Source organism: Panthera uncia, chromosome B1 (genome assembly GCF_023721935.1).
Source record: "Panthera uncia isolate 11264 chromosome B1, Puncia_PCG_1.0, whole genome shotgun sequence".
Lineage (NCBI taxonomy): Eukaryota > Metazoa > Chordata > Mammalia > Carnivora > Felidae > Panthera > Panthera uncia.
The window spans coordinates 24,605,691-24,629,716 of NC_064811.1; the positions used below are offsets into that span (position 1 = coordinate 24,605,691).

A 24,026-nucleotide genomic window follows, 5' to 3' on the forward strand; every position below is an offset into this window, starting at 1 on the left:
GTCACTTTCAAAATCACAAAGGTGGTATGGGTAATCTTCAGGGATCCTTAGAGAATTTATTACACTGAACATTTTTTTTTGTTTGTTTGTTTGTTTGTTTGTTTGTTTGTTTCAGTGAACTTCTGGTCATTTATGGGACTGATTTAGGTAATAAAATTTAATTCTGTCAGTTTATTCTTTATTCTACAAGATTAGAATAAAGATGGGAGACCACCTACCAAGCCTCTCCCATGACCCATTATCTCCAAGTAAAATGTTTACCATTAGCTTTTGATTCTTAACGTCTGAAAAAAAAGGGGGGGGGAGGGGCGGTGGAGGGTGGAGGTGGTTCAAAGAAAGAAAATGATTATAAAGAGCAGCAGTGGGGCAACTGTGAATGAAATTGCCAACTGAAATGTTATGTTCAGAATGCATCAGCCAATGGGATGCACAGAAGTAAAAATTTCACTAAAATACAAAAAAAAAAAAGGCTTGAAAATATTATTGAGGATTGAAGTAGTTGCTTTTGGTGTTAATTCTGCTTATTTATTTATTTGGATGCTATTATTCCATTTCCTGGTTTTGATAAATATAAATTAGTTGAGTTACCAACAGTCAACTCTATAAAGGTATGTTAATTGCTCAATTTAATATTTATGCCAGCTTCATGAAGCAGATGCCATTATTGTCATATCACCCATTTCACAGATAAAGAAGAGTAGGCACAGAGAATTTGGGCAAATTTGCAAAAGTACAGACCACCAGGAGATAGAGCGGGGCTCTGAGTCTCGCCAGCCTGGTTTCAGAGGCTACATACACTCAGCAGGTCACAGATCCTTCGTGCCAAAACTTGAGGGTCCAGGTTAGGCTCTGGAACTGCTCAGGGGGACAGGGGTGGAGTTTTTGGTTCTTCGGATCACACATCTGTTAACATGAGTGAAGCAGATTCAGCATGCATGGCTTCAATGTGAAAGGCGTCCAGACGTTCTCGCAGAGTGTTAGACAACGGTAGAATCTGTGATAGGACGTCTGCTTCACATATTGGAGACAGGGAAGAAGGAATTCTTTTCTAACTTACTTTGCTTTGCAGGCTTAAAATATGTTACTAGGTAATATTTGCATCAAACATCATTGGAAAATGGAGACTTCCCTGTGGACGGAGGCAAAAGACAACTGCATTCTTTGAACAAGGAGAGCTCGCGCTCAGGCTAATGGGAATTCCAGACACACAGGCTAATTATTACAATGTCATGTACTAAGTGAAGGGTGCTCAGAGTGCCTTAAGAGTGCAGCATCTGGAATCCAGGTTGCCTGGGTTCGAAACGTGGATCGCACACTTTACAAATCGAATGGCCTTTGAACAAGCATCTCTCTGCCTCCACTTCTTCAGATGTGACTGAAAGTTAGTAACAGCATCTACATTGTAAGTTAGTTGTGATTATTAAGTGAGATTTAGCCAGGTGATGGGAGTATGGCATGACAAGACCTCCGTAAATGCCGGCAACTCTTGATTTCCTTATTGTTGTTTTATAATCAACATATGAATAGGGTGTAGTTGTTGCTGATTGAGATGTTCACGGGCTAAAATAAACTCAATGTCACTGTCAGAAGTGACACAAAATGCACCGCACAGAACAGATAACTCCAAGCCTGGATATACTTCATGTACTATGGCGTGAAACTGAGCAAAAGAGTGCGGGTACAGGTTCTCCGGGGGAATTCATGAGTTTCTGGTCTGCTACAACTCAAATCTTAGAGCTCTGTGAGCCATCATTTCTTCAAACATTGACAAGTGAACGGAAACTGTGAAAGCTGAAATCAGACCTGTCACCATCCAATGATGAAAGTTTTTAAACGGTCAAAGAATAATTTTTGAAAGATCACTTTATCTGTAATTATAAGGGAGTATAATTTTCCCCAATTAGTAGTGACTTAAGCATTGTGAAATGTAAGAATGATAAATTATTTGTCAGATTATCATAAAAACTAAGGATAATGTTGATTATGATAACCCATCCATGAATAAGTAGCTACTATGCTTTGCAGATATTTAGTAATTTTCTATGATATATGATAGGGCTTCATTTTCAAAGTCCTTTATTAAGCAGAAAATGTGCTTTGTAATCTATAATAACTATGAGATTTGAATGTGTGAAATACAAACAAAATAAATACTGGCTGGATTGAAGTGGGTAATATTTAATGCCTGGAAAGTCAGTGGCTTTCATTTTAAACATTGCAATTGGCTAATTATATTGGAGGGGATAAAACAAATAAACTATCATTGAAAATGTTGTCTTTCCTATTTGAAACCATGTTTTGGATAATATATAGTGAATATTAATTGTGGCTAGAAAATCTAGACTTCAGAAATGCCCCTGTGTTCTTGGGAGTCCATAGTATTGCTTGTGAAAACATGAAGAAGTTATAATATTCTAACTTCATTTCACAGTTTAGCAACTAAGCATCTGAAAAGAAACAGGGCCAATTACAGATTTTTATTAGCCTATCCATTTCAATAATTTTTACTTTGTTTTCACGAAAGAGCTGGCTACTCTATATTTTTATGGATGTTAATACCACCATAATAACTATCTTATGCTTCTTTTTGTGAATTTCTAAGGAGGAGTTAAGATTGATGTAATTAAAAATGAGTATCTTCCTAGAGTGTATCCTTAGATGTTAGGGGGGAAATGAACATGTCCTGTTTTAAGAGATTGGAATTTTGAGACCAGGTACAGCTCAGCCTGTTTTGTAACTGCCCAATTGCCTTCCGTGGAAATTCTGTCTCAGTAGCAGGTGAGGGGGACCTAGGTCTCTCATTTTTTTTCTTTTCTCTGTGTCTAGCTGTTAAAAGGCAGGTCAGGATGATTTTTTTTTCTCCCCTATATGTCAGGCTCATGAAAGAAGCAGACATTTGGTAGATGCATTCTAGAAAGATCAGAAACGGCTACCTCCTGATAATACATTTCAAGTGGATATAGTGCCTTCTAACTTTCTGCTGGTTGACTTTTTAAGACCCTTGCATATTTATTACATAAAAATCTGCCCTTTTCTGAACCCCAAATTGACACTTGATTGTTAAAAGTCATGCAATTGAAAAAAATCTGTGTTCAGAAAGACCCTGATAATGTTAAGGAAACAATTAAGTTATCCCATGGGCCTTTTTAATAAAAATTCTATGATGGCTAGTCACATAAATGACTCAATATTCACATGGAGAAGTTTGTGAAAATGTTTATGAGGAAAGGTTACATTCAAATGAATATTAAGAATCTGTAAACACAGGATCTTTTTATCTTTTCAATATTTTCAATATTAGGAAGAAATGAAACACATATTTTGTACCAAGCTTCTCTAGTAATTCATGTGCTCTTGTCATGTGAGATTAACATTTGGATTAAAGAATATGATTAAAGGGTTCTAAATTAGTGGTTACCAAGTTGAAATAGTGCAAACATTGAGACAGTACAATACAGCAATCTATTTCATGCAATATATTTCTTATACCAATTAATTAGCAGTTTAATTAGTGTGATGTTTCATGTTGTGACCTAAGCCATTGGACTCCCAAGGGGTCTAATGGAGACAATGAAAAAAAGGAAAAGAAAGCTTCAGAATTGTTGATGGTTGTGTCACATGGCACCAGAATTAAAAATAATATTTCATTTAGGGTTGCCTGGTTGGCTCAGTCAGTAGAGCATGCAACCCTTGATCTTGGTGTCATGAGTTCAAGCCCCACCATGGGGGTAGGGTTTACTCAATAAATTTTTTTTAAGTTTATTTATTTATTTTGAGAGAGAGAAAGTGTGCATGGGAAGGGCAGAGAGAGAAGGATGGAGAGAGAATCCCAGGCCGACTTTACACTGCCAGTGAAAGGAGCCTGAACTCACCAACCCATGAGATCATGACCTGAGCGGAAATCAAGAGTCTGATGCTTAACTGGCTGGGCCACCCCCAAAACATTCTTTAATGCTTTAAAAAATAATTCTTCATTTAAAAATAAAAGAACTTGCATATGCTTTTTTTTCCCTGAACTCAGAACAGATTTTTTTTAAAAGGCAGTTTTATGATATGAAATACTCCCATGAATTAAAAGCATATTAAATATCTAAATGTGCGATCATATTAAATGAAGTACATTTTAAGCAGCAAGTGACCACAAATAAATGCTTCAAGGCTTCCCTCAGATAAAACAGAAGTACTTCTCATAATTTTGAGAGCAAACATAAAAGATATGTATTAGGGTGATCATATTTTTGAATATGTAATGTGATTCATAGGATTCTATTAAGAGCCATTGAAGTGACTTACAAAGGGTTGCATTTTGGAAAGCCACAATGGAACTCTGCCTTTGGACAGGCCCTAGGAAAAAAACTATGCATCTTAGAAATAATTTATCAAGTGTGTGACATGAAAGGGGTCTCTCGTCCTTTTCTTCCCTCCCCAGTGAGAACATATTGAGATTGTATGTGTTAGTCTTTATTGCATAAAATGGAAGCTTCTGCTGAGCCAAAGACAGTCATCTGCCAAAAGATTGGTTCTGCCTTTTCACAACAGCATAAAGAATGGGCACAGTTGTTATGAATATTGAGCTATAAAATACAACAAACCGTGTGGAAGTGCTTTTCTCTTCATTTTACACCGCGGACAATTCGGAACATGAGAAGAAATATAATAATGATTTAAGGAGCTGACAAATATCCCCAGATTTTGTCAAGCCTTCATTCCCAATCACTGATATCTGCTGGACTTATTTCATGGCCACATAATTAGGCTGTTCATTTCCTGTGAGTTTGCGTACTACAGTAGGTCCAGAGGGCTCCTTTTTTCTTTTCAGAAACTGTTCCATAACCTCTTTCGGCAGTTAATGTATGGATGGCATTTGGAACATTGCTGGTTATTATGTTACTCACAGATATTTTATTGTACACAGAAGTGAGTATTTATGGAAGTCTAAAGTCTCTGTTATGCAAAATCTTATAAAGAGAACGCTGTTAAACTTTCACTTTTTTTTTCTCCCTCTGACTCTTTCCCTCGTCTAACACGTCAACTTGAATTGCTTCTTTTTCATTTAGTAGAAATTTTTAGCATATGGAAGAGAAAGCATATACACATTATGAAGTTGTAATTAGTAATCTGTAATTAATTGTAACTTCTATTTTCTAAAATAAGGACAAATTTGAGGGGAGCCTGGGTGGCTCAGTCGGTTAAGCATCCGACTTCAGCTCAGGTCACGATCTCACGGTCTGTGAGCCCGTGAGTTCGAGCCCCGCATCGGGCTCTGGGCTGGTGGCTCAGACCCTGGAGCCTGCTTCCGATTCTGTGTCTCCCTCTCTCTCTGCCCCTCCCCCATTCATGCTCTGTCTCTCTCTGTCTCAAAAATAAATAAAACGTTAAAAAAATTAAAAAAAATAAATAAAATAAGGACAAATTTGAAATTGTGATACAAAATAATTCAGTAAACATTTGTGCCAAAATGTTCCTAAGATGTTCCTAAGCTTCTTTTCTTTTTAGTTGCATGGTATTCTGTCTTCAGACTATCAGAAAATTGCAATTTAGTTTTGCTCTGATAGTTAACTGATAATGATCTGATTTAAGTGATCTTTCAGTTTAAATGTATTTAGTAGGAATTTGAATTACTATATTTGTCCTCTCTTGGATTTCCTATAAAAATATATAGTTTAACTGTATATAATTCATAAATTAAATGTTTATTTATTTTTGAGAGAGAGAGAGAGGGAGGGATGGAGAACATAAGCAGGGAAGACACACACACACACACACACACACACACACAGAATCTGAAGCAGGCTCTAGGCTTTGAGCTGTCCGTGCAAAGCCCGACATGGGGCTCGAAACCACGAACCGTGAGATCATGACCTGAATCGAAGTCAGATGCCCAACCAATTGAGCGACCCAGGTGCCCCTATAATCATGAATTAAATGAACACCAATTATGGACTAGTGTTGGAGGCTTGGGACAACCTACTTAACCTTTCGTGCTGTATTTAAATGGGGGTAATAGTCTCATAGCATTGTTAGGCAATGAGGATGAATTACTAAGCTATGTAAGTAAGGTCAGAAAGAAATTAATATATACATTGATTGCAACTGTCTAGCATAAAGTGAGCAAGTATAAATAACAGTATTATTAAAGAAAGGCTCAAAAATGTGACTGACACAGGTCACATAGCTATTCACCAGTTGAGCTAAGATTCCAGAAGCAGTCTTAATGCAATGCAGCATGGTGGGTGTGTCTAAGTGTAATCCGCTCCCCAAAACAGACCAATAGGTTTTCCAAAAGTCTTATACTAGTCACAAGTAGGCTAGGATCCAAACCGCAGGTGTATCTGAATTTAAACCCTGATTTCCTCAAACCTTGACAGGAATCTAAACTTGATGGTAGGAATCTAAACTTGTTTATTGGTAGAGACTTCACCACCTTTATGAATAAGCTTTCTGTTTTCAGAATTATTTAGAAATGAAAGATGTTTTTGGAATAATTTAGAAAATGCAAACATGAGAATCAAATAAAAAATGGTCAACTTTCAATGCATACTTTGAGCTGTTTCTAGGAGTCTATCTCTGGATTTAGACATTATTTCTTCAAACAAACACTGAGAAATATGTAACAGGTGTATTTATTTTTTTTAGTGGACTTCAGCCGGCTGTTTAGGTAAGCTCATAAGCCCACCTCCCCTTCCCCTTTCTTTGAATATTTGGAATTCTATTAATTGGAGGTTTCTGGCTGTTTTAGGGAGCATCTTCTGTGCAGTGAGCTTTTCAGTCATTGCCATATCCTTTGTGCTGCCATTCAGTTTGTTTAACTCTGAGATTTGGGAATGTTTTTATTTCCGTTTTCCTCAAATATTTTGCTGTAATTGTTTCCTATTAGCTTGTTTTAAAAGATAGGCTACCGTTGGATCTTTAAATTGACTTCTTTTCATGGAGCTGGTTGTATGGTCCACCCCTGTCCTGCAGAAGTTGCCATTACCTATTGTTTAGTCGAATTTGAAACTGATAGGCCTTAATGACTGTTATTACAAGTGTTCCACTCACTGTGCCATCTAGTAATATTGGATCGTAACAATATGTGCTTTAAAAAGAAAAGCTTTCTCTCTTTCTCTTTGTGCTGCTGGTGACTGTTCAAGACTTATAACATAGAACATGATCAGGCATGGAAAGTATAGTCGAGCTGCTATTAATATTTGTGTACAAATTACATGTAGTGGATTGAGATATTACACTGAAGGCTGCAGGATTGCGTACCTTGCTGCCCAGAGTGTTGCGAGGACAGGATGACGTACTGCGTCTTAGTGTTGTCAACATACTACTGTGTTCAGGAACACGTAGTCCTAGTCATTTCTCATAAGTAGACTTCAGATTCCTTACTTTAGAATTCTATTCCTCTACCTCTAATGCTTTTCTCGTATTTGTCCTTTCCATTCTTCCTTTTTGTGAGCTCAGTGTTCCAGCTCAGCCTGGTGACTTTCAGGTGACTTTACCTGCTTTACACTTTGCTACTAGTTTATCGTAAGCTATAGTGCTACGTCCTCCAACAATCCTTTGTCTTCCTAACTTTACATGAGGGAATCCTGCCTTCCCTCTTTTTCTGGTTATCAAGTCATTCGTGCTAATTTTAAGGCATTTTATCTGTGTGGTTTTATGCTACCTGAATCTTCCAGTCTTTAATGATGGAATATTTTGATGGAATAGTTTGAAAGTGTATATGCGTATTATTTCTACCCTAGAATCTCTTCACTGGGAACATCCAAGCCTGACTCATATTTACCATCTCCTTCTTGTTTTTAGCCAAGTACTTTGCTTACAGTAGATTAGCAATTGCTTGACTGAATTCATTTGATGCTATAAATGGAAGTCTTGGGTGATTCGAAGACGTGCAATAAAGTGTATAGATATTAGTCATTCGATAAGTATTTGTTGAGTTTCTCCCCTAGATTAGGTACTGGAGATTTTGCATTCTTGTAAAATATGAAATGCTGGGTGACACAGGTGAGGGGATTTACACATATTTATGTACACATACGTCACAAATCATATGAGCCCTGTTAGCGCTCTCATTCCCCTGTGTCACTCAGGATCTACTCTACTCCGGGCGCTCTGTTGTTAGCAAGACAAATATGTGTTTCCCAGATGTGAGAACTACATGTTGCCACGAGGGAGAGCTCTGGTGGACAACAAGTGGGTGCCAAGGCAGGAAGCTGTGAACAAAGTCTGGAAAGTAGCTCAAAATGTAGAAGGCATTAGATTCATGTTATGGAGGTACAACTTGACGCTGGGAGAGATGGGAGTGATACAGCAGAGGTCTTCAAAGACAGAGGAGTGGTGACCCCAATTTGTGAGGGGAATAACTTTCAAAGCAGGGTGGAGGGAGCACCAGAGAGGAAGAAGCAACCCTCACAGGATAGGAGTTGCGCTTTAACTGAAAATATATCTTTCTTGGACTTGGAATTCGGAGCTATCAGCTGCCATACTTTATGTAGAATACAAAGTCGTAGAGACAACTGATCTCTTTGGTCATTTCTTGGCACCGAAAGAGTGTTCTGCCCCAGAGCCCTAATTCTTTAGTAGAGGAATTAGTATAATTAATACCAAAAGGAATACAATTTAATGCATGGTTTCTAAAATCAATAGACACAAAACCATTCTTTGAAGATGGAGTCAGGTCAACTGGAACTATTTCTGTGTGATAATATTGCAACTCTGTATGATGTTTGGGGAGAAATACAAACATGATTTTAACATAAACTTCCTTTGCTCTAATGCTGTCAAAAGAGGCTTTCCTTGATGTTAAGCTCTGATCTCAAATGAAGTCATGCCTTGGAGGCTATCTTGAGGCTGAACGCTTAAAGCATCGTCACTCATCAAATCTATGGAATCCCATTTTTACCTCTATCATTGCCTGAACTCATGTTCCAGCTGTAAGCTGATTTGTATCTCAGACCTTATCCAGAAGTATTTGTACTTATTTTTTTTATTTTGCCACATATTATTAAAGTATTTTCAATGATTTCTGTTTCCTCTTTGTGTTTTATGGTTTAAAAAAAAAAGAGAATTAATACCACGAATAGTACAGATATGATTTTCACTGCCCTGTAGTTTCTAGGATTTGCTGTTTTCTTTGGAAAAAAAAATAAAGTAAAATAACTCATAAGATTTCATTTGTAGTGAGACAGTTCTGACAGTTCCGTGACAGTGAAATTTTAAGGATCATCAATATTGAAGGGCACAGGCTGTGGAGTTGCTCCTTTTTTTTTTTTCTCTCTCTCTTTATTTTTTCACCTTTAATTCCAATTAAACAATATTCTATTAAACTAGATGCTTTCTGCCTTGGTGTTTTCTGTCTGATCTTTGGCTGGCAATCAAGGAAATTCAGCTTCCGTCTGTTAGAGCTGAAAGGGCTTATAGCATGCCAGGAGTTGTCTAGTGTTTCAAGCATTTAGAACCCCTGGTCTATGAATAATGATCAATGTGTGGTGCTTATATTGTTAAATCTTTCAAGAAAAATGTCTTGCAAAGTTATTCTCTGGTGCTGAAGCCACTCATATTCTCCACATAATGCGGAGGTTGCATATCCCGTATCTATGCAAAGCGTTTAACCCACGATTCTATATATAAATATCCACACTCATAATGCACAATTTTCAAAATATCTGCTTTATGCTTTACCATGAAATGTCTGTAAAATCCTGTATAAATCATATTCAGTATGTGTTATCATCTAATTTTTATAAGAGATTGTATTTTTGTTTGAAATTTTTATTGTTTTCGATAGGTTTCAGAAGGAATGCCATCATGCCTTTAATGCTGCTGTTACCTATGGTGTGACAATTTAAAATTTTCCAGCTAATATTATTATGAAAGGGTACAGCCTCAGATATAACATATTGTCAGAATATCACATCATTGGATATAATTTAGGATTTTCTCAATGTTTGGTTTGCAAATTCAGAATATAACTTTTATTGATACCGATAAGTAACATATATCAAGAATACTGATGTCTGCATTGAGTCGTGTACTGACATGCTGACACATTAACCAAAGGAGTATAAAGGTATAAAAGTGCTAGATTATTTTGGATGCACACTCTATCTATCTATCTATCTATCCATATAAAGTATTTTGAAATATATATTTTCTTCTCATATACCTTCCATATATTCCAATATATATACATATACATATACATATACATATACATATAATTATATAAAATATATAATTCAGAATATATTTTTGTATTCTGAAGATCATCAGAGGGAACCAATTACTTGGTAATGACTATGGAATACATGCGTTAGCCCAGAAACTGTGCTTAAGACGAGGGATGTAAATATGGGAAAGAAACCAATTTTGCTCTCAACAAACCAAGACAGCCAGATGTGTTATAAATGCTATAGGAAGACAGAGATAAAGAAAGAAAGTGAAGACATTTGGGAAATGCTTAATGAAACAAGAAACTTTTTAGTTGGCCCTTGTAACAAATTAAGTCCACTTACACTTAGGAAGGAAGAAAGACATTTCAGCTGGAGAAGAAATCATGAGCAAAGTAATGAAAGTCTCAAATTTCGTTGCATACTTGGTAAAAGTTGCATAATCCAGTGTGGTTAGAGTGTAGGAAATATGGGATGAGCGACTCAATATGAACTGGAAAGAGCAAGTAAATTCAGCTCCAGAAGAGCCTTGAATTTTATGTCTAGCAACTTGGGTTTATTCTGTAAGTATTTGAAAGTCACTGAAAGCTTTGAAGCAAGGGTATAAGTCAGTAAGTGTTTAAAATGATGGCTCTACTGGTGAAATGGAGGGCAGTTGGCAGTAAAAGTGCTGGAGAAAAAGAGACTTGTCAGGCCACAAGTACAGTCTGATAAAGCCTTATCGTGTGATTCTGACGCATGATGTGGAGACAGATAACAACGTGTATGGAGAAAACGATGTAAAATATACATGATTGGAGGCTGGAGGAGAAAGGAGAAGACCAATAGACTTGGAAAAGAAGCTAATTTCGGAATTTAATTTTGAACATTTTAATTAAAATATTACACAGCTTAGCTCATTTAATACTAATAACACAATTTGTTTTCAAGCTATATAAACCAAATTTATAACTTAATATTTTAAACCAAAGATAGCTTTGGGAGCCATGAGGTAGGGCTTGAGAGAAGCTAGTGTTGAAAGAAGGAACATGGTCAGGAAAAAGAAAAGTCTATTCCAGCTCCAGACGGTAGGGGTAAATTCAGGGGTTAGTAGGAATTGGTCAACTCTCTTTCAGGTACGACTCCTGAAATGTCTTAAATCCACTTATGTTAAAATGTATTTCATCACTGTGCTCACTGGTCAAACTCCATTGGAATGCCAAAATGTCCTTTGGGGGCGGCTTGTCAACCTTTTGGTTAAGGAAAGGCAACACACTTTGAATAACAGACTTACCAGACTGAATTCAGTGGATGAAAAGTAATTTGCTCAAAGGAAACTTGGCTGTCCTTAAAAGTGACCCAGGCCATAAATAAATAAATAAATAAATAAGACCCATGCACCCCCAATTTAAATGTAAGAGAGCTAAGTCTTAGAGAAGTTAAATAGCTGCCCCAGTTTAAGCAGTTCATAGGTGCACGAGTTGATATTAAAGCCCAATTCCCAGAACTCAGATCAACAAAATTAAAGAGTGACGAAAGACTGCTTTACGTCACATTTCTAATAGATTCATCAGCATGGTGGCCGGGTAAGAGTACAACAGGTTTCATGGAGAGTGTTTTAAGTAAGCGGAACCATTGAATGCCATGCACTCTGCCATGAATTTTGCAGGAGGGGAAAGGAAACAGCAATTTGGTGATGGAAGAAATGAGGAAAGATCTTTTTTTACAATATAAGGAAATTCAGGTAGGTTCATAGGGTGAAAGAAAGAGGTTGAACAGAAACGGGAAAGGACATCGATGAAATAAGATCTTGTCAGAGGCAGGAAGGAGTGGAATCAAAAGGTCAAATGGATAAAATAATGAGGATTCTTCCAAGTTGCAAAATGAAGTTCCAGTGAGCTTCTGTGCCTCTGGGAGCTCAACACTTCCGTTCTCAGCTTTATTCACTAAACCAAAACCACTAGGACACCCCCCCCTTTTTGTCACTCAAATACCCCTTTCAAGGATTCCCCTTTTCAAAGCCTGTGAATGCGAAGTTAGCCTTTTGAAATGTAATCTGAAACCACACATGCTATATATCTGGATTCCGGTTGCTTATTTAAAAATTTGATGAAGCGAAGTGTTCTGATTAAATATGTACTACATTCCTAGACCTAACCCAGCGCATATCGTCACAGTCTTTATCTATTTGTAAAAAAGGCAACTTGGTGATTCTTGGAACACTTTCAAAATCCCAATCTGTGAGAGGCTTTCTGATCTTAAATATTTTGTAAATTCCAAAGCGAGACCCTTAATTCGAGCCTAAATTTTTGGAGACTTTCAAGCAAGAGAAGTCTCAACCCTGGTTCTTTTTTTTTTTTTTTTTTTTTCTGAAGGGACAAAAACAGGTGCAGTGACAGTAGACTCTCTGGGGAGCATACAGTGACATGGGCGGTTGCTTTTCTCAGCTGGTGTAGGAGGGAGAGGTGGGCAGGCATGTAGGCACGTCTCTGTGTTGGGATCTGCAGACGATGAGTGAGTTCCAAACATGTACAAAGGCTGTGGGATGGATATGAGATGCCAATACCGACTACATAAACAAATACATTGGGAAGGAGTTAAATGCAATCATCAAGCATTGATTATATAGAGAGAGTGTAATAGATCGATTCCAAATGTCACAAAAAGTCACTATAAATTGGTATTTCCTGGTCTAAAATATTCAGTAGGTTTTTTGTTTTGTTTTGTTTTGTTTTTACAGATTTGTTATGATGTTTGAATAATGACTGTTTTGTGCTCCTTTTGTGACAAGTAAAGCAGGCAACTTTTTCAGGGCATCCTGTTGGAATCTCCCTCTCATTCTTCTTCTTTTTTTTTCCGCCTTCAGGATAACTTAGGTGCAATTCCTAAAAGAACACCATTTGGCCAATTTCCATCTGGCATCCTTCCCCTCTTATTTTCACTGAAAAGTGTGGAGACTGGTTTTTAATGCTATTTCTGAATAAATTCAGGCTTTCAGTTCAACACCCATTCCCCCCCCCACCCTGTTTCTCATAAAAGCAATTAGTTACCTCTTTTTGTGGGAAAAATAAACATAACTCTGGACTTGGGGTAGAATCAGATACAAACAAATTGTAGAAATATGGGCTCACTAATTTCTAGTCCTCTTTTGTAGGCTTTGGAGTCCAAATGTGTCATGTGAAAAGTTCCGTCTGTGCAGAAGAATTGACTGTTTTACACACAGATAATTAGAAAATTGTCAAGACATATGTTGTTTTTTACAAACGTTTTTGTATTTATTGTTTTGCAGATGATACCAAAAAATTATCATGGTGCTGAATTCTGCAAAACCTCTTGACTTAGAGGTCTCATCAATGACTAATTGCTACTATTTGTAACCACTTTAAAAGCAAATAAAGCACCCATCTGGTAATTCTATTAATGGTTTCTATATTAAAATGGCTATTGGTCCCCAAAAAGAAAATATGCAATTATGAAATATTCATAGTTGACTCACTATTGAAAAGCTTACAAATGGATCTGCAAAAACAGAGTTTATCATTTCTTTTCTCTTTCTCTGTTAAGCCTCTAATCTTTTAAGAAATTAGGTCGTATTAATGATATGACTACATAGACTCAACAAAACGGAAAATTAAAGGAATTATCTAAATAAATTAAGATTAAAAAGTTCAGAATTAATGATTTGGGTAGCAGTATCAGCTACCTTCCAGCCCCTAATTCTCTGTGTTTTCCACTGTAGAACTCATAGGCCTTGAAAACTCCACTGAAAAGAGGGGGACAGAAATGCTAGTTCTGATCCTGTTAATTTGTAACTCTGACCTGGAGGGAAACTCTGCACTTCTCTGAGACTTCGTTTTTGTGGTGGTCAAGTGGGAGCCATTTCTCTGCTCGTCTTCATTTATTTTTATTTTTTAACTAAAACAATTGACAATTTTATTTTCACATTTCTCAGTAAAAATGAGAATTGCTTTTGTGTGTGTGCGTGTGTGTGTGTGTGTGTGTGTCCTACTATGTCCTCTGCAGAAATGATTCCCTATTTGATAGGAAGGGGGAGCCAGTCTTCCTTGTCATGCTGTTACAAAACAACCGAAGTCACAGCACCATGATCTCTTGTTGAAGTAGACCAAGTAAGATAAAATGGGTATAAAGAGATTCTTGTGTCTCCTTATCTATTGGTTGAGTCCTTCCTGGCCAAGTGGGAACCATAATGGGAACAAGCAGGAAGTCTCATCAATGGGGGCCCAGGCCTCATTGGCATGTGGCCTCCCATAGGCAGCCTCATTCCAACAGCAGGTCTCACTGGCATCATCCCAGGAAGAAGAGGGCCCATCATTGGCATCATGGCATCATGGCACCCTTATGGGGTGCTGGCATCATACCTCCTCCAGGAGGACCTGGAGACTGGGGGGAGGCAGGATCGTTGCCCCTGCAGGAGGAGGGGCGGAGAATGGAGTAGGAGGTATCCTTCCTCGTTGAAATGCAGTGGTGGTTGTTACTTCTATCCGTTTCTTTGTGTTTCCTACCATCGCGATGTGTCTTTCTCACAGAGGGAGAGTCACGGGTGAGGTATGTGTCGCAGGAGTCACGATGACACTCAGGCAGTCTGCTCTGCAGGCTGTTGGCCACTTGGTTCCAGGCGCCGCCCAGAAATGACCTCCCTGCTGGTCTTTAGTGCTGGTACGAGGAACTGAAGAAATGAAAACTGTGAACATGTTTGGTCAAAGTCGGTCCCTTGCAGGATAGTACACGCAGGCTTCTAAAATAGGACAATCGTCATCGTCCACCTAGACTGAAACATCTTATCACTGAGGAGGGAGACTAGTAGAATTTCTTCAGCTCGGCTTCATTCTGGCCTTTGGCCCCTTGGAGGTGTGTGAGTATTCGCTAACTTCACCCCTCCTGTTGTATGGGGTGTTCTCCTTCTTTTGCCATCTGCCTTTGATCCCCCCTCCACCCCTGCCCCCTCCATAGAGGCAGAGAGGAGGGCTGGACTCACATCATATATGACACATCCCTTTCCCCCCGGCCCCAGCGTTCTAGCACCTTTTCTGATTTTGTGATGCTATCTCACCCCTGTTTGCCTTTTGCCTGCCTCAAATGCAAATTCTCTTTTTCTTCCAGCTACATTGTCACTGTTTTTCAACACGTAGCTCAAGCGTGTGTGGTAGGATTATAGGTGACGTAATTTTTTTTTTCTATTTTGTACGTGGCTTTTTTAGTTCTCTTTTCATGATTTTATTAACAGAAATCTCAAGTTCCTCACTTGCAACCTGAACCAGAGTTAGGAGCCCTCATGTGTTTTTCTGGCACAAATGTTTACTTCTCTTAATACTTATCTAAATGTAATATAATGGACTGTTTGTCTCACTAGACTGAGATCTTTGGTAACATATAGTTCTTCGTATCTGGTACAATATCTGTAAGAGACATTTCTTACATGTCAGTTGAGTGGATGAGTATACAAATAGTTTATGTAGGTAGTTTATTTTAATGTAGTAAGTAGAGATAGGACAATATTAAATAGCTAATAATTAACTGGATCTGTTTTTACTATAATATCTTACATACAAGTTCTTATTTTTGTACTTTTATACTCATTAGAAATAAAATATAACAAGGAATTGTATTGGTATAATGAATAAATAAATGTGTAATAAATAATTGGTGCAAGCCCTTGTAAATTATAATTTTTAAGACAACTGCTCATTTTCTCATTTATTTTTTGATTTTCATTCTGAGACTTGTGGCCAACCCTTAGCAGTCAAGGTAAAGGCACTGTGATAATATAAGGACACGACTCATAAAATCCAATGGTGATTCTTGGTAATGGATTACAACTAGGGTTAATTTCCAGTGATTTGGCCATTCCGAGCATCAAACCTGAGGTTGGGACAGTTGAATATATTTGAATGACAAATATTTGAATGAAGCTTCACGCATTTCTCTCTTTGGGCAGGATGCTGTCCCCTCTCCTTGAAAAAACGTTTCACACTGGCCGTCAGTAGCATCTGGTACGCATTGGCAAAGATAAGCACCAATTTCATTCAGTTTGAATCAACAGATATTTACTATATACCAATGAATTTATGAGTCCGTGGATATACAAAAGTGCATAAGACCTTGCCTCATTCTTTGAATGAAATCACAAGTTTTAGAGAGGTAAAACATAATCAATTGCCTACTAAGGAAAGGCGAAATCTTGATCAGTGACATTCAACAAACATTTCTTCGGGGCTGCTCTTTGCACTGAGCTGAGTATTAATAAAGTGCTTTGGGGAATAAGTAGGTATAAAATCTTTAACTCTGGCATTGGAGCGGTATGGGGGGCACTAAGGTAGATTTGTCTTTCCTTGGGCATGGTAGGTACAATACTTTGGCCCCAAAATACTCTTAGGAACCAATGACAAAGTCTTAACTTCTTTTAAAATCAGATGCAACAAGGACCTTTTAGGTCAAATAAAATGTTTTAGTGTGTAATATTAATGTCTTCATCTTTTTCCAAGGGTCATAACATAGAATTTGTAAGATTTTCTAATAATGAAAGTGCTACACAAAGGCAAAAGAATGTAGGGTCCATGAAAGTCACACTGTGGCTCTCTGTGGAGGCAAGTGGAAGTCAGAAGGGGGTCAGGAGATGATCCAGAGCACCTGAAATGGGCCTTGAAATAACAGCACCATTTCACTAGGTAGAGGAGAGGAGAATTATTAGACAAAGCCAAGGCCCAGACTAGTGCAAGTGGAGTGAGAGAATTCAGAGGTGCACAAATCATGGTCCCCAAATTTAAAGTTTTCAGTTCAGGGGACAGAGGTAAGTATATGCAAAGGACAAGTGACATACGAGGACATATATGCTTATTTCAAGAATGGAGAATGAGACACCTGCTCTTGAATCTAAGATTCCTAAGCATTAAAGCTTTACAACTAGACGGTTTAACAAATACAACTGTTTTAAATATCTAGCGTTGTAAAATTCTCCATTTTCTGGTATGTGACATCTCTTTGGGAGTAGGGTGGGTGACAGTATGGTTTGGAGACTGTCTTCAAGCCCTTTTGTTTTATTATTCTTTCTATACATTTTGGAAATATTGCCAACAATATAGCATCTCAAAATTACATTTAAAATAATGGAATCATTTTTCCCTCAGAAATTCACTTACGATTACTTGAATACTCTAGTCAAAATATTAATTCTGTACGTTGTATACAAATGTTTGCTAATAAGTCAATAAATTTTTTTTTAGGACAAATTCAAAATCCAAACTTGATAAGTGAGTCGTATTATAGTTCATACTGGTGAATTCTGTTAAACTATTTTCAAAATTTTAGAGCATAAAGTAAAATTTCAGTCTAGCATATAGTATCATTTTTATTCTGTTCTAGCTTTAATCACTTCCTTGAAGGGTATACCCCCCCCCCCGCCTTTTTTAAGTTTTATTTATTTATTTTGAGAAGGCAGGGAGGGGCAGAGAGAGAATCTCAGCCCAGAGCCCGACACAGGGCTTGAACTCGTGAATCGGTGAGATTATTACCCGAGCCGAAAGCAAGAATTGGCCGCTTAACCGACTTAACACCCAGGCACCCCTCCCTTTATTTTCTAAAACTGTTTCTCAGTACTCTTTTTTCTTTCCCCTCTCATATAATGAAGGGAAAACATTATTCATCTAATTTATTTTGAGACAATAACATTAAGGCTACTTACATTTTTCTTCTTATTATAAAAGCGGTAGTGAATAGTAGGTGAGCTGCTGAATTTAATTTTTCAACTAAGTAAACATGCACATATTAAATTCTCTAACTGTCATAAATATAATCAGGCCTTTAATTAGAAAATGAAGGAAATATAATTCTAAGCATTATGAAGATATATTGGGTTTCTGGTGGTTAACGCATCTAAGAGGAGGTAACTCAATCAGAATACCATAGTCTAGCTCTATCCTGATTAACACTTTTACTGATCTGTCACCCTGAGCATGTAGGAGAGGCAAAAAAAAAGGCTGTGCCATCTTTCTAGTAGGTGATGGCATCATCTTCAAACATAAGGGATACTAACCTCTCCTGTGAAAAATTAGTTGGACTGTCAGCTATTGAAATGATGTTTTTAAATATGGAGAAAAATCCAGTTCTTAAAACAATTTTTTTGCAGTTGTTGCATATTTATTTGCAACTCTGAAATTTTTAAAAGGGAGGCAGACCGAGGCATGAGTAAAAAGTGAACTATTCGTTTTGGAATGTTACTTACTGAGTAAGTTTGCAAGAATTCCATCAGTCTTTGGATCTCTCCAAATAAGTGTCACTTGGTCACTCAAGGAAATATGCTAGGGGCGCTGGGTGGCGCAGTCGGTTAAGCATCAGACTTCGGCTCAGGTCATGATCTCACAGTTCCTGGGTTCAAGCCCTGCATCGGGCTCTGTGCTGACAGCTCAGAGCCTGGAGCCTGCTTCGGATTCTGTGTCTCCCTCTCTTCCCCTCCCCCACTCACCCTGTGTCTCTCTCTCAAAAATAATAAACGTTAAAAAATCTTTAAAAGAAAGTATGCTAAGGACAGCGAGTGGAGGGCTGTATGAGGTGCAGTCCCCGTCTTCAGGGAGTTTATAGAGGAACTAGGAACACAGTGGAAAAGTACGATATGACTAGTATCCATCCTAGAGTGTAGAGAAGAGACACTGAACTCACGTGTACCGTCATGAAGTCAATTTCACCTTGCTTACATTTCGTTTTAATGAATTGGGTAAATTTTTCAAACTCATATACCTATATTTACATATATATCTATAATATATTTATTATTTATTACTACACATATTACATATATAACATTTATATTATATTTACATATACTAAATATGTAACACATACACATTTATATATAAAAGAGGACAGTAGATGCCATTTGAAATATACTTTGAAAAGTTTTTTCACTAGGCTTTTCCAAATTTTTCTGTAAGATTTAATTTCATACAAAATTCACAGTAAAAATTTCATTCATCATATCAATAGTTGACTCACTTAGTTATGATTTCCTTTAGTTTATTGGACTCTTCGATGAATTGCTTTGAAACTGTATGAAATACAGTATTCACTCTGTTTTATTTATCCTTTCTTCTCTGAACATCATTATTAGTTGTACTTTTACCTTGTTCTGGCCTACAAAAATTATTTCCTTTACCTACTTGATTTTCTTTTTATATGAGGAAGCCTCTTTGTATTAAAGATCTCCTTTGACTCTTGTTCAGGATTCATTGCACTGTAATTAATAGCTGGTACAAAGACATATGGAAACAAATCACGTGGGCCCTATCTCCTTATGAGAGATGTGTAAGGCTAGAAAAATGACATAAACTTTATGTAAATTTATTAACTAAATATATTCTTTAGCTTTTGGAATAAGTCACTAGCTCCTCACATTTAATTCCCAATGTAAGGGTAAAAGAGTAGATTGGCGTCTATTTTTTTCCATAATTTTCATTAAAACAAATGTGTTAATTAAGGCTCATGAATTTAGCATCTGTTTTCCTGTATTGTGTTTGGCGTGATGGGAACGTAAAAGATATGATAAGACTCTATCCCTGTACTAGGTGGGCTTAGAGAATTCAAGCATGAAATAAATAGCACAAGTGTAATAAAGAGAATAAATCTAACTTGTAACTTATATGAGAACTATAAATATATGTGTGCATTTTTATTTGTTAGTACAGATTATGTGTGTGTGTGTATATATATATATGTATGTATATATATGTATATATACATATACATGTATATTTATATACATATATACACACACACACTCTCTATATTCCTATATATTTCCTATATACATAATATATATATATACACATATACATGTATGTGTATATATTCATACACATATATAGGAAACACATAGGAATAGAGTGTGTGTATGTATATATATGTGCCTGTGCATGTGTATATAAAATATAATGAAAAAATCAAGGAAATGTATGCAGGATCTCACTACAGGTAGAATTTTGAGCAAAACTATTAAAACAATGTAAATGAATTCATTTAATATATTACTAAACAATCTCTCAATTACATAGGGACACTCATCCAATGAGTGTCCTGATTAATTATTACTTATTCATTTGCAATGTTCTGTAGACCATCAGTTGTTTTGTTTATCCTCTTAATTATTGTCTTTCTTTAGAGTAAACTCAAAAACACTTCCAGTTAAATGTTGCCAAATAGGCTTAAAATGCATTTTAAGATATATTGTACACATTTAAAGAAATTCACATGATGTCAGGATCTCTCTTGGGTTTTTGTATAATGTTGCTAGTGGCATATTTTGCTTTAAATTTCTAAAATTTCCTGAAGTACTCCTCTCCTGCAGTGACTGACTTTGTAGAGAATAGTTAAAGAGGAATTTAAATTTAAAAGGTGCAATTTGAAACACATTTTCTTGTGTCAAGTTTTGACACTGACCTTTTAAAATGTGTAAGCAGGGACTTTCCACTTTAATTACGTTGCTTATTTTAAATTAAATCTATGCTGCAATTCTTTACAAAATGAAGTAAAATTTTAGAATGAGATTTATTTTACCTCTCTTAGATTTTGAGAGTGGGAAGTGCATATTTTTTACCATGGAATTCAGCTTTATTTGTGAAACAGTTTTTCATCTCTTCATTTAGGTAGTGGAAAACAAAACATTCTCCAAACTGTGAAAATTTACAAAAATGTGTACCTGCCTTTCAAGATAAGATTTATTAAGTGAATTTAAATCAGGATTTTACTGTAAAGAGAAGAGAAAAAAGATACTAATGGATAGGCATTCATCCACCCCCCAACCCCCTACCAAAATGGGGAAGCGGACATTTTTGGAGTTTCTCTTCAGTGTTTTCTTTAAAGGCTTTTTACTTGCATCCAAACACAGAAGAACCTCATGAGTCCTCTTCATCCTGACTTACCAGAGCTCTAGATTCCTGCATCCCTTTGCCAGAAATGCGATGTACAGACCAACAGAGTACAGATTGGCCAAATCAAGGCAAGTTATTGACAGTACGGACCATTTTTAGATATTAGGTTATTTGGCTGTGCAATCTCTATTTTGAGAAACTTTGTAGAAAAAAAAAAAAATTCCTCAAGTAAGACCATGGCAGCTGTGGTATAAGAGAAGAAAACAAGATCTAGAATTAGACACTTGGATCTGAACTGATGCCTGATATTTACTTGCTCTGGGACCTTGGATAGGTTATCTAACATCTCAAAGCTTTGGATTTTTCATTTCCATTTGTTTTATGGGATTTTGTGAGGGCTCAAAGCAAAATAGTGTCTGAGACTTTTATCACAGTGCTCATAATTTGACATCATTTCTTTATGTTTCAGCATACTGAGTTGTTATATTATTTTCATATTTAAAATTTAGTTTTTAGGCCTTAATTATTAGTGTGTTCTAACATAAAGGAGACTGCAATATACATAAAAAATATTTGGATTTCAATTTTTCCTTTTGTCTGCATATATCTGTTTTATAAATTTCACTAAGTAGGTATAGAAAAATACATAAAAGAATAATATAAGACAAATAAAGGATTAGGGACTTATATAATTTGTTAAAGAACTTGCATTTAAAAAAATTAATGTCTTATTTAGTTTTGAGAGACAGAAAGGGGGGGGAATGAATGAGGGAGGGGCAGAGAGAGAGGGAGATACAGAATCCAAAGCAGGCTCTAGGCTCAGAGCTTTCAGCACAGAGCCCGATGCGGGGCTCGAACCCACGAACCATGAGATCATGTCCTGAGCCCAAATCGGACACTTAACCAACTGAACCACCCAGGCGCCCCAAAGAACTTGCATTTTTAAAATCCCGTTGGCTTTTCCTTTCAATTAACTGTTTGGTGATTACAATTTTTTTCAGGATGCTGTGGATTTTTGTTAAAAAGCTTTTGTTTTGTTTTGTTTTGTTTTCATACAGGGGCATGCATGCTATTGCATTGTTTTGTTTAATTTCCTGCTATCTCGTCTGCGTGGCAAAGAGTGTCTAAAGACTCTTAATTAGTCTCTCTGCTTCTAACCCTGACCCCTACTGAAATCTATTTTTAAAACTGTAGTCAGAGTAATTCTTGCAAAATATGATTCAGATTCCTCCTGTTTAAAGCCCTCCAGTGGTTACACATCCTACTTCAAGTTAAAACCAAAAGCTACAAGACCACGTAAGACATCTCTGTCCACATTCTTCTCACTCAGCTTCAGCCACACTTACATCTTCCCTGTTCTGGCAACAAGGCCAGCTTCATTCCCCGCTCCAAAGCCTTAAATTTGCTCTGCTTTTGGGGTGTTTCTTCCAAATTCCCACTTAGCTCAGCATTTTTCCTCCTTCTGGTCAGGTGAGCAGTGAGAACCTCCTGACCACCCTATTCCAAGTAGCACTTTCCTACTGGATCCCACACACCCCGCTTTTCTCCTCTTCTTTTTAACTTTGTTAAAAAGATATTTATGCATGTGTGCAATGCATGTATGCATGTACACAAGTATGTATATATGTAGTGTGTGTGTGTGTGTATGTGTGTGTGTGTGTGTAGAGTACTTACAAAATATATTTGACTTATTTCTCTCTCGCTCATTAGAATGTAAGTTCAAGGAGTTTAAGAATTTTTGTGTGTTTTTTTTTTTTCAGTGCGGTAGCCTTCATATACCTCGCAGTGCCCAGGCAAGAAGAGGTATTCATTAATATGTGTCATGCTGAAAATGAAAATTAGTTAATGTTTTGAAGTCTCCATATCACCACTTTTCAGATAACTCGAAGGAAGGCTCTAGGACTCACAACGTGAGCTTCTTTTTTTTTTTTTTTTTCTCCATAATATGAGATTGGCTGTTGTTAATTCTCCAACACCAGATGATTTCTTTCTGCAATGAGAGAGCAGTTCTTTCCCTTTGAGAAGAACCCAACAATTCCAGTTGTCATAATTAATTTCATGTATATGTATATATCAGCAGATAACCATAGTAAGCTTCAGTTTGCTCCACAGAACTGGCTAGTCAGGACTTCTTTACTGATAAATATTTAAGGGGGCATGTATCTAAAGCCTCTGTCTCAGATATGCCCACTCATCCTGGGAGAGTTGAAATTAGAATCTAGAACACCAGGTTCCCGGGTAATGTTCTTTTCAGTATTCGTGGCTTAGTGATCCCAGGGAACCAACCAACCCTGAAGGAATAGCATGACTAACAAATAAACATGACAACACCTGGAAACCAAAGAATTACTGGCAGGAAAGATTGCAAAATAGAGTGCAACAGCGAGATTTATAGCCTCTCCTTTTTCCCCTACACCTATAGTTGTAAAACTTAATCTTATTGATTTTTACTGTAATTATTTCTATTCCTAACCATGTTGGGTTTTTATCTGCTGACTGGAAAAGGAAGGGCACTTTTCAGAGTACATCATTCCTGTTGTCACAGGATGGGACAGAGCTGGATGAACTATGGCCCACAGAACACAGAACACTAATGAGTGGTTTTTTTTCTGAAGGTGATGCATTTCTTGATCTTTAGGAAGATAGAGAAGGCATGCCTCCTAATGTATGAGCTCTTTTAGAAATTTCCCATCATACATACCAAGACCTTAAATATAATGTTTTCTAGGGAGCAGAATCAGTATCAGGAAGGTAAAAGGTAGTGATGGGGACCCTATAGCTGGCTGGCTGTTTCTAAAATTAGAGATTTAATTGATTGGCAGGGCCATGCTTCTTTTTCTAGATCATTTAGATATGCCCAGATTTAAATGTATTACATAAAGATTCTATTTAACTACACACACACACACACACACACACACACACACACGTTTTCATTCTCTTGGGATCTGATGATGTTTGGGTGGATTGTGTGATTAATTAAGTGCAGATGGCTTTGTGCTTGTACAGG

General features: G+C 36.9%; 1 protein-coding gene and 1 pseudogene across 3 annotated transcripts in view; one reads left to right on the plus strand and one right to left on the minus strand.

Annotated features, from left to right (window-relative positions):
* The window catches only part of PCDH7 (protocadherin 7), a 424,220-nt gene that overhangs the window by 68,350 nt on the left and 331,844 nt on the right, over positions 1-24,026 (plus strand). The gene's annotated exons all lie outside the window — the stretch shown is intronic.
* On the minus strand, positions 11,799-22,396 carry LOC125922528 (U1 small nuclear ribonucleoprotein C-like; annotated as a pseudogene).